We start from the raw sequence: 12,479 nt of genomic DNA, 5'->3' as shown, positions 1-12,479 counted from the left end.
ATATATTTTATATAAAATACATATTTTTAGTAAACTTGTAGATTAAGATAACTAAGCAAATATAAAAGATCAATAGTAATTTTTAATGAATACTCTCTGTTCTTGAATATCCTTCAGTCAGGACATGGGAGGCAAGAGTCAGTGCCCTCACCCTGCTCTGCTACCAACATCCCCCTTCAACACTTTGCTTGTTTTTTCTAATCCTCTTACTCCTTAGTTTCTTGAGGCCCACAGATAGAGATACTTTACGAAGCTTCCTTCAAAAGAAAGTTTTTGTCTCCAGATGGAGAATTATCACATTATCTATGGGTATGCCCACTTCTCCCATTTAAAACCACATTTTCCACATAATTTTTACAGTTTTCCAGCAGAATATAGGTAAGTTATAAAGCCTTGTCTCTCCTGTACTGATCTTTACTAGGTCTAAACTAATCTGATTGCCTTGAAAAGCAAGGCTGTGTTTGCTAGCTGGAGCCTTTATGCAAAGGTTGCACATCAGAATGTTTCCTTCAATCTTACTGTGTGCACTTTTGCAGTACCTGCATGTGTGAATAGAAAACTCATCATGCAGATGTTTGAACTTAATACCTGTGTTTTGGTCCAAGCCTCCTCTTCTTTTAAATGAAAAACTAGTAAAAATGCCATATTTAGGTTTAATTGCCAAAAAGTGATTTGTTTCTTAACCAAAACAAAGCTTTCTCAAGTCGTCTTCTACTTATACTATTCTATTTATCTTCTATTTATATTGCGGTTTTTGTTGTTGTTGTTGTTTGTTTGTTTTGTAGTTGAACTGCAGTGGCAGTATCAATCTATAATGATTTTACATTATTGAGAAGTATAACATACAAAATATAAACCCCACAGTTTACAGTACAGTTCTCTTAATCAGTGAACTGACAAAAAGCCCCTTTTGATGTAGACCAGAAAATGCAGTGCATCATAATAGAAGGCCGCATAATTTTACTAGCAAGACAAAGTTAGTATAAGTGCTGGAATGGGGTTTTTTGCAACCTTAAATCTTACAGGAGTTCTATTTGGATGTTCTGTTTACATGCAAACATAGAAATATGCTCTCAAGGCCTATGGTGACCTCATTGTAACGTTATACTAGATAATAGTATGACTCTTGTGTGACTTCAGCATCAGCCTTGTCCTATACAAGCTGGATATTTATAAATATGATTTTACGTCCAAATTAATGAAAAGAATTGCTAATTACAGTTATTAAGGATCTGGGCCTTATAACTTGTAATACACTTATTCCTGAAAGAAAAAAAGTGGCCTTAGGGAAAATGGCAAATCTTGGAGTTCTAGGAAAAGAAATTATTCTTCTGAGTACTCTTTCCTTGCTGCCTTCTGAGAATGAGAAGTAAAATGGGAGAACATTTACATGCTGCTTAATGGACTATGCGGTGTCACTAGATAAACACTCGCTGTTCTAAAAAAGGGTGAGCTAGTGCACTGAAAATGGATTATCTTTCACCCTCGCTATTTAAAAAGAGGACAGTGCTTTCTAATTAAGATTTGCACTATGAAAAACACAAAATTATAAATGAATAGTGAAAAGAAAGTCAAAGCAGTGCGCTGCTTTGTAGCCCATGTTGAAGGAAAGGAAGGAGAAAGACACTCCAGGCAGTCAATACAACAGAAACTATAAAGACAATGGCAAAAAGAGAAATAATAATAGTACTCCCCTAGCCTAGGGAAATATGAGAGGAAAGGGGGAAATAATAATAGGATCTTTATTATGCATAAGTAAAGAGGATTTTATGTAGGCTGCACAACCTAGGGACATTTGGTTGTGATTAGCTGCTGCTCACAGTCAGCACATGACTGCAGGTTTCATAAGACAGGATTTCAGCTTAACCTCTTTTTCCATCGAGGTTGTTCACTGCAGTCCGCAAAACCAACTTGTCCTGAATTAAAACCTGTATGCCTCCTGTCACGAGGAGAGGACATTCATCAGAAATCATCAAACCCTTTGTTTTTCAGGCCAACCTCACATTCCTTTTCAGCAATATTTTGATCATTTTCTCCCTTGTCACTATTACTGATGAGAAATACCTCATGGGGAAAGGGTAATTTGCATTAATCCATTTGCAAGAAGGAAACTTTAGCTTATCAGGTGAGGTAAAAAGAAGCCCACTGAGCGGAAAAAAACCCCAAACAACCCCCCCCAAACTATACTGGTTATGCAGAGAACTGTAACTGAAGAACATCCTCTGCCTTTTAATTCTACCTGTGCCGTACATGAGGATGAGGGTATTCATTAGTTGAATAAGATGCTTTCCAATTTAAAAGTACATTCTCATTCAATGGGTGGCCATCAATTTTCAACAAAGCAGAAAAAGTGACATCTCTGGTCTTCCAAAGACTAGTTGTTATCCATAAAGAATATATCATTTGCCAGGTGGTATTTTTTAGTGTTCTCTGTCTGGACACAGCTGTTCTATGTCAAGTCAGTGACATGCAACACATTTTTTAAAAAGCCTATTAACACAGTTGTCAGTTGGGTGTAGATGGCTGTGTACTATTGTCTGCCAAGTCTCCCCCCTCCCGCCAAATTAACTTTCTTATTGAGAAGATGATGGAAATAAAAATACAGAATCATTATGCAAAACATGTTTTAGTATTTACCTGGAAGTATAGGGGCTGGATATTCTCAAAGATGGATGCAGTCCTAGAAACTAATCAAAAATAGTTAAATTATGCAGTCTCATACAAACATGACACACAGTAAGACCAGCATTACAGAGGAATTGTGTTCCCTGAAATAAATGAAGTTTTTTGAAAACAGGTGGGAAGTAGGGTGTTACTTAGAGGCAGTCTTCACCAGTTCTCAGGAACCCTGTGTAAACGATATTAGCAACCTTCATTTCGAATAGTGTCAAACACAACAGGAAGCAGAAAGACAAAATGGGTTTACATATTTAATGCTTATTGACTTTTTTGTTGGGTTGTTTTTTAAGATTAAGTGCTTCAAGGTGAACCTACAGATTTGAAGGAATTACTTGAGAACCCCACTTATGTCACTTTAGGTTGTGCTTTTATCCATTAGGCTGTGCACCCCCTAATTTTAAACAAATGTCTGAAGAGCAGCTTCATCTGAAACTAAAATGCCATAGATATAGCTGATGCAGTAATGAGCAGATTTTTCATAAACAAACCTGTTTATCCACAAGTCTCTCTGGAAGAGATCTGAGGATCCAAGTGAATATAAAAACAAACAGCTTAGCTGTTGCTTTCTTTGGGCAAGTCTTTGTTTTTATTTAACATGAAAATACAAGGAACTACATTTTATTGATTTGAAATGGCAATTGCCTCCTTTAGTTCAACATTATTATTTTTTCACAGAATGTGCTGTCTTTGATTATTTATTTGTTACTGGAAAATGACTGCAGATTTAGCAAATGTAATCACTGCCTGGCTTCTTGGAAAGGCATAATTTTTCCGTGTACATTTAACACCTTCTTACATAACTGGGTTAGCTTTTGTCTGAACAGGAAGTTTCTGACAGACACAGATTTTTAAATCTCACAGAGCCTTCTTGTAACACGAGCAGAGCATGTTCTGAACACCGGGGTCTGTGCCTGCCCATGCCGGTGCCCCGAGCTGTCCCCTTGACCCTCCCAACTAACCTGAAATGCACCTTGGGGCTAACGTGGTCCAAAATGCAAAGTGATTTCTCTGTTTTCACGCAGGAACCTGTGAGACAGTCAGGCCTGGCAGGTTTAAAAGGGGGCAGGGAGACTCTCTGCTGAATGCCTAAAAGGAGGTCATGGGTGTGAGAAGAGACAGGACTTGCTAGCTCTTCCCTCAGGAGGGGGGCCAGGCCTGTTGTGCAAAGGGATGTAGTCTGAAGGGGAGAATCACTCTTGATAGGTTTTGGATAAACTTTCAGATATTTGAATACTTACCTGAATTGAATACAAAGGCCAGAGAGAAGATGGTTTTGTGGTTAAATTCCAGACTATGACTTAACAAATTTGCATCCCATCCCTGGCTCTTTGCCATAGACTTTCTACATGGCCACGTGTAAGTTATTTTCCATTTATATAGCTTGATTTCCCATCCATCAAATATGAATAATAAAGCTTTTGATTAATACCGTTTATTTCTCCTAGTGTATTTACTGTATCAAAGGAGTACAGAAGTCAAAATGATCTCAATGAGTCTTTTAGCCTCCCCCTTTGGAGCAACAAATACCCAAATACTCCCTGAAAGATGTTTGTCTAACTAGTCATTAAAATCAGAATAAGAGCTGTCTTCTCTGCAAAAGTAATAAATTTGATTTATGAATCACTTTTTTTTTTCTTTTTACAGCATGGCAATTAAACATATTTCTTATTTTGTATTTGTAGAACGGAGTCATGTTTCCTCAGGGTAATCTGTACACTTGTGTTTATTGAATTTACCTAGTGATTTGAAGTAATTTCTGTAATTAATTTAGATCATTCAAGTTCTATTCCTCCAACTGCTTTGTAACTCTCACTTCTGAAAATATCTGAGAAATATAAACGCATACTCAATTTCATTATCAAGGGATTGAATCCAGCTTTCCTGATTTAAACATCTGCAATTTAGATGCTTCGTAAAGTTGTCCTCCTAAAATAAGTGCCTATATTTCCACTAGTCAATGATGAAAAATAGCCGCCTTTGAAAGTATCTGGAGGAAGATCCTCTGTGCCTAACTGGCCAAGGTCTTGTTCTTGAGACCTTTCAAGCAGCTGACCTCTTTTTTTTTTTTTTTTTCTTTTTTTGGTGAGACAGCGTATACATTAGAACTACTTTACTAGACAATAAAAATGATGACACAAGAAACTCGTGCACCTGCCCAAAGCAGTACATGAAAATACTGAATGTAACTAGGCTCAGAACATGTGGAGGAGGGCACTATTTCAATGTCCTCCAGACAATTGTTTGACTAGGAAGCAATTTTTAACTACCCGAAATTCTGTTTTCTCCCCGAGCAGTGTGCTCCAATCTTATGACATGGGTTTAATCAAAGCCATATTTCCCAGTTTTCTTCATGTAGGATTGTTTGAAATTAAAGACAAGATAAATCACATATAATGCCTTCTCTAATTAATTCTGAATTAATTCCTTATCCAATAGGCCAGGTGTCCTGGTAAAGAAGAAAATTCGACTAGTGTGTTACAGTTTGTACTGACAAATCGATATTGGATTATCACTTCATTATTTTTCAATCCCTACAAATAAATTGACCGATAATGTGTTCTGATATTTCAGAAGTATTAAAGCAATTTGACAATTTTTCCTCCAAATTCCTTTAATTTTCCTCAGCAGTTCATTCTCTGCTTGCCTTTCTTCACTTCTTTGGAGCGTCTTCTGCTCCCTGTGAAATCTTAGGGACTTTGCTAACAGTTCAGAGATCACTTTGCCTAGTTTCTTCACCATTCTTGGGTGAATTTCATCAGGCTCTGTCACCATGAATACATCCAGTGTATTTGGCAACTTGTTATTTCTCTGTTCCAGCTTCTGCTTGTTTACTATCTCCCCTTTTTTGTGATAAGGGATGAAATCAGCTGCTATTTGCTCCATTAATGGAGTGATCTGTTCCTCTGTCTACTCAAGATTCTAACGGAACTCTTTTCCTCGCCTCTTATATTTCCTGCTGCTTGTTGTGCCCTCAACTTCAGTAAGGGCTTCCCTTAAGACTGTATATTTATACCCCTACTATTCCTTTATACTGATCTTCAGTCATACCTTCTTTTTCACTTATATTTTATTTCTGTAAAAGTCCTCAAAGAGCTCTTAATGCACCCCTAACAGCACGTTATGTGACTTTACTTCATCTCAGATTATCAGTATTTTAGGACGGGAAACAATTCCCCTTGTGATTTGCAATTTCTAGATGTTACCATAATATAAACAACAACCTTGTGAAGTTTACCCATCTCTACCTGAATCTTTGCCAAGAGAAATCTATTGGGTTTTTTTCCCATCAAGATTCCTTCGACTCCTCTGGAAGTATCATAAGGAATTTGCAGTTTAGCAGGGTTCAACTTCTCCGATTTCCTAGTCTGGATTTCAGTCTTCTGTACATCCTCACTTATCTTCTCCTGTACCCAGTCTCTCTGAGTGAGTGGATATTGCTCATTAAAACGTTATATGGCAGGGAAGAGAACATAGGCCCAAAGACATGGCAGAGGGAGAATGAATACAACAAAGGACTAATCTGAATTAAAGAAGGGTATACAGATTTACAGGACACCTTGATGCAAACCTGAGGCTTTCTTTATATAGTAGGTAGGAAATTGGAGATAAACGGATGTTTAAATTTCTTTTGAAACTTTGGTAAGCTGTACAGGCTCCTTAAACTAGAAACCTCTGAGGAAAAAATAATGTCTTGAATTCTTGGCCCTTCTTATTCTTTTCCCTGAATCAACTCAAAGTTGTAGTCATGCTTTCAGTTCAGATCAGGTTTCAGGATTTAAAAATAAAAACAAAACTCAAAAATCCCCACAACACTTTCTCTCTGTTACACAGTTTAATATTAAATTCAGCTACTAAACCTTCATTTATATCAGGCTGTGTTTCTTCAGCACAGAAGACAGTTAACTTGAAAAGCCTCACTGAAAGATCACCTGACCCTTCCCTTACATATTTATGTGCATTTATTATATAGTTAAAAGGCATAAACAAGGACGTGCTGTGTGTGCGAGTTTCTGAAATCTCTTGTTTTCCTTCCGTAGTACACAAACAAGTCATTTAGGTGAACAAAGTCTGAAAGTGAATCATAAACTTGTGTTGTTGTTTTTCTAAGAGAACTTTCTCTGGTGGCTGTGAGAACAGAGATACGCTGTGTCAGGCCAAAGCACTGGCTTAGCCCCTAGAATTCAATGGTATTGCAGAGCTAATCTTTGTGGGCAGGCTGACAAAATTTTCTAGTAGTTCTGTGCCAAGGATAATGACATTATGGCTTGGAGTATACCAGAAAGCAACATTAGACTCTGTTTTGAGGGGCATAAATAAACAGCTTTATTTATCGCTACATTAAGAAATTTGATATAAGCAAACACCTACACTCTACCTAAAAGCCATACCAATGAAACCTCGGGTAAACTGGTGGCTTGTCTTAACACAAATGAACTATTAACATTACAAAATATAATTTTTTTGTTTAAAAAAAAAAGTTTTGATCATATTTCAATGATTAGATTGTCACAGACCAAGTCCTTGAGAACTTTGTACTCTTCAGAGACAGTTCTTGGACAACCTGAGCTTTGACGCTCGCTCTATATGATTACATCTATATTACACCCCTCAGCTTGTGGGGCTGGGTGTTGTGCCTCAGCCATGATGTAAGCAAGACTGAAGGAAAGAAAAGCCAGGCATATGAGTCAGACAGGCACTGAGGCATGCCCCACCTGGTAAGTCTAGACACAGCCCATGTGCCTAATAGTGTTAAGATGAAACTAGCAGATAAAAACAGCCCTGTGATTGGAGCTGTTTTCATTTAGACTCAAACTTAGATCTGATGTTTAAAATATATTCTTCAAATAAGACTTCTTTTATGAGTCTGTTGAGTCATAGAGACCTGAAATCAATTCACCTTTCTGCCACAGAATTTCTGTGTGACCTTGGACAAATCACTTAATCTCCCCGTCCTTATCTACAGTTACCAAATATTAAGCCTTCTTCTTGCTCAGCATCTTTTTAATGAGGATAAATAAGGAGTGGAAAAAAGATGGCAGCTTAAAACAGATACAAAAGACAGGAAGATGAAGAAGGGAAGCAAATGGAAGAGACAGAAGCATGTGTGGGATATAGGAAGTGGACAAGGATGAAAACATACAGTAGGAAGAAGTGGACAGGCAGAGAGCCTTGGAGGTGGCTAGCTCACACTGAGCAGATGTGGTTCTGCAAGTCATTTGAGAAGGAAAGTGGCAGATGCACTAGCTAACATCTGCTTGGAATAAACTGTACATATGTGAGGGGGAATGTGGGAGAGGGGGAGGATGGCCAGCAGTGCCTGAGAAAAACAACTCTCAAGTGATCAAAGGGTATCGACTTTCTCAGAGTACAATGACCCTTTGATCTGTGACTCTTCCCATAGGTAACTACTTGGATGGAAGATTGAGGGGTTAAAAGCGAATGAAGTGACAGAACAGCACCAGAGTGTCCTAAGGCTTCAGTGTTTTCAGACTAGTCCAGAAAATCTAGATACAAATCTCCCATGTAAATTAATAGCAAAAGGAGGAATTTTGCCAAGGTAACCCAGAGACAAAAAACCAGTTGAGACTGAATGTGTATAAATGCAGTGCCTAAGTAACTTCTGATATTCAAAACTCTGGTTTTGAAAATAAGTGTTACTAATTGTGTAAGTTAAAAATCATGAGTCAGTCTTGCAAAAGTAATAGGGAGGATTAAATATCTTAAGATTTGAACAAATGAATGCCTTATTCTTTGCATTTCCTTCTGTTTTCGTAAGTCCTGAGAAGTAACATGGTTCCAGTTTCACAATTTTTCTGTAATCGTGATTTCTAGGAAGTCACTTATTTAAAATGAAAGGTGAGATTCTTATGCATTCCTATAATTCGCCATTCCAGCAGCTGGGACTTTGGGAAAAAATGTCATTTACTGTGAACCTTGCAATAAAAAATCCTGGGAGTTAGCCTCCTTGGAAAATTCCCCCCAAAATCCATTGCTCTTCTCCAAGTGGCCCCAGCCTAGATTACTTATATATTGTGAAAACTGTGATGAAACCATGTCCCTAAAAGCAAGAAAAAGTTCTTTCCATGTGTATTCCTAAGCTGAATTGTTTATGGTCATAAAAATCCCATAATGGTCAATAGGAGAGTTAGAAAGTACACTAGACTACTTGGTCATCTAAGAATCTTACTCAAATGATTCAAACATGGATCCTCACCCATATTTAAGCACAAGAATCACTTTAGCCTTGCAAATGGTCTGAAAGTTGAAATACCAAACTTTTTGATGAGATTTCTAGAACTTAACTACATCTCCAGAGCACCATTGATTGGACTGTAACTCCATCGTACAAATTAAATGATAACAGCAATAAAACCTGGAACTGTTGAGAAGAAAGCAGTCTCTATTAGCTTGTAAAGGCTTGAATTAAGGTAATAGAAATAAACATACATTTAAACAAAAGTCACTACCACAAGACATGTCGTCTAGGTATGGGAAGCACTAATAAACACCCTTTCCTGGAATGTCATATTCACTCTTCTGAGGATGGTGATGACAATCCAGAGGCCAGCTTCTGCTTTCAAACAAGCAGTTCCTTGCCTCAGACCTCGTTGCTTTCCATTGTTGTTGAGTGTGTGAGCATTAGAGTTCTTGGCACAAAGAATTACGCTAGTGCCTGGTCCCTGAGATTGTCTCTTACCCTTGAGAACATAACCTTTTAGAAGTCTTCTGCTGCTTGGCAGTCTTCGGAATTCCTCATGTTGTAAAAAGGAGCATTTGAGTTAGAACTCGGGAAAATGGCATTGGCTATCATGCAAAATCCCACAGACATGAATTCTGTCGACTTCCATAAATCAGGTACTATCCCTCCTTCTCTGGGGTCATGAAGCCTCTGGTGAGTTCACAAAGGGCATCCCTTTTGAGGGAATGTACAGGAAAGGTTAATAGAACTGCAAGAGCAGCATTTTTTTTTGTCCTCAAACTCCCACAAAACTAAGGAAATGACAAACAGAAGGGCTCAGAAAAAGAGTTAATCAATCATATTCAAACTTAAGTGGATTCAGGAAACATTCAATTATTTTATTGGTAGAATTTACCAACTTGACAGCTCTATGGAATTTAATTTCCTATTTATCTGAAGACAAACTAATACTCTGGAGAAGTAAGTCAAATTTTCAGTGCTTCTATCTTATCATGCGTCAAGCTTGACTTGCAAATACGATCACTAGAAGATGGGAGAGAGGACGTGAGTTACCATATTCAAGAAGTCCTTAGTCTAAAAAGTCCAGACATTGCCAACAACAAACAGAAGCAATTCTTACTGATTAAAGTGCTGGCTTTTTTTCCTTGCTTATTTCTGGTTGTGTACACTAGGGATGCCTACAACAATAGAGAAACGATTGATGCCATTTGTTCTGAAAGCCAATGAGAGGTTAAGGGTAGACACAGCTTTGGTCCCAAGGCAATCTGAAGCTGTTCTGAAGGAGAGAAGCCTGACTAGCAAACAAATCAAGTGATTTTCAAGCACGTGTGTAACATGAGACAGTGCTTATGGGGGACCACAGCCCCTTTACTTCCCTTCTCGGAAATGCACATTTGGGATAGTACAGATGAAATAGTTTGAGATGGTGGGGAACTTGGTTGGACCATCTGGTAAGTTACATCTGGTATTATGTCCCCACCATAAGCAGAAGATAATAAATACCTGTAATATGGTCAAAATTTTTAAAGGCATTCCTCATTCAGATACAAAGCATTGATCAAATGCTAATAGTAAATGATAGAATGGAAATGCCATTAACTGCATTAATGTTGTTTTACTGTCATCAGCTTTTCCAAAATTTAGGGGGTGGTATGTGTCTGAAGGATTCTGGTAGCATCAGAGAGGTATGTGATGCTTGCAAGTGCTTCTGGAGAATGGGCCACTTTTTACATTTCATAACTGAAATAAGTGAAGTAATTTTAATTGTTCAGTGTGTGTGGCCTGGCTTCAAATGTTATCTTCTTTTCATACACAAGCTGAGAGTAGGAAACCAGACATCAACGGATTGGTGCATATGTCATGTTGTCATGTTTGAGCTCAGGATTTTTTGAGGAAAATTTGGAGGATTTTTTTTCTTGAAATTTTCTATCTCAGTTGAAAAGGAATGCTCTGGAAAGAAATACTCAGTGGTTTCTGTGTGTATGAAGGGAGTTCTACAAGAGTTTATAAACCTGCCTGACACTTGAGCCATAGATGGATCGCCAAATTAAGCATTCTCCTTCCTGTGTTGCCTCTAGGACATGAGACAGATGGTGTTTTTATGATACGCTTACCAAATTAAACTTCATTCAAAGAAGCAGTACCTTCATTGGATTTCCCATCTTGCATGTTCCTTAGACCGCTAGTTTCATTCTCCAAACTGGGAGATGACTTTAAAATCTGCGGTGAAACGATGAGAAGCTAAGTGTTGCCCCCAGGTAATCACCTGTGACAGCCAGACATACAGTTCAAATAGTGCCGCTCTTAAAGTGTTTTAAGCACACATGTTCTCACCACTCAGCTCTTGACGCGAGTCTCTGCTGTAAAGATATTTACCATAAAAATATGGCCATGGTTTCTTATCACCACTTGATTTTGTTTGTTTCCCTGTAAATTCTTTGTGGACTAGCTTGCTCCCTGTGACCTTAAATGGCACTTCAATTAAATCCAGTTTTTGTTACAAAAATCTGCCCGTTACTTTTTCTTTCCTGCCCAGTTTTGAACTTCGCTTTAGTTTTTGTCTAGCTCAGTGGATCTCTTAAATATCCTCATTTCAACACTTTGAGGAAAGAGCTTCCTGTTCCAAAGTTATTTGTCTCTCAGTAGATCACCATTAAAGATTTAACATCCATCTTTCATTTCCAGTCTGTAGTGTATGTGCTGAATCTCCATCAACAAAGTGGAAAGCGTGTTAAAGGAGGCAGAATTTCAGAACTACAACCCCACAACTCTTATTATCAGATGCAATTCTGAAGTCGCACTCACAGCTCCCTCAGTTGTCATGTTTGATTCTTTTGCTCTCCCTGCAAATGTAACACCCCTGCCATGATGTCTTGAAATACTGAGGCTAAGTCCTTTTTGTGGATTCAGTGACTGTTGACTTTGTAAACCATGTATTTGTTACCAGAAATAATACATTTATTCTCCTTTTTTTTAAAAAAAGAAAGAATTACTACTTCTTACTGGCAAAATATAGCATACTAGTATAAACAGATCTGGAAATAGGGAATCAATCTAAACTGACTTGTCTACAAACTGAAAATAAGTTTGTCCTATAAAAAAGTACATTGGTTTAAAATACTAAATTTCTTTCCCTAACATTTGTGTACACTCATGTAATAAACTAAAAAGAAGTATTTCAAGAGGACTTTCAGAAAATAAGTTACTCTACAAAAATGTTTACCAAACTGAAGCACCACACATACAATGATTTGTAATATTTGGTAATCAGGTATAAAATTCAATATTTCTGTTTTCCACAGTCAAAGACAAGTTAATGAGAATTCTTGATGAGCAGTAAGCGATTTCTTAAAGTTTAAAATTCCAGAATACCTAATGATGTAGGGCCAGAGTCATGTCTGACTAACAGCAGTGCATTACAGTGGGAATAATTATACTGAAGTAAATGGGGTTTGGCTTACTGTCAGTTCTTCTTCTCGTTCAATTTATTCCAGCATCATCAGTAATAGTGGTACCGAGATCTCCGCCACAGAATCATAGAATCATTCAGGTTGGAAAAGACCTCTAAGATCATCGAGTCCAACCGTCAACCCAACACCAC

The sequence above is a fragment of the Aptenodytes forsteri genome, unplaced genomic scaffold (assembly GCF_000699145.1).
Source record: "Aptenodytes forsteri isolate BGI_AS27 unplaced genomic scaffold, ASM69914v1 Scaffold96, whole genome shotgun sequence".
NCBI lineage: Eukaryota > Metazoa > Chordata > Aves > Sphenisciformes > Spheniscidae > Aptenodytes > Aptenodytes forsteri.
Note: the sequence above shows the minus strand (reverse complement) of the source record.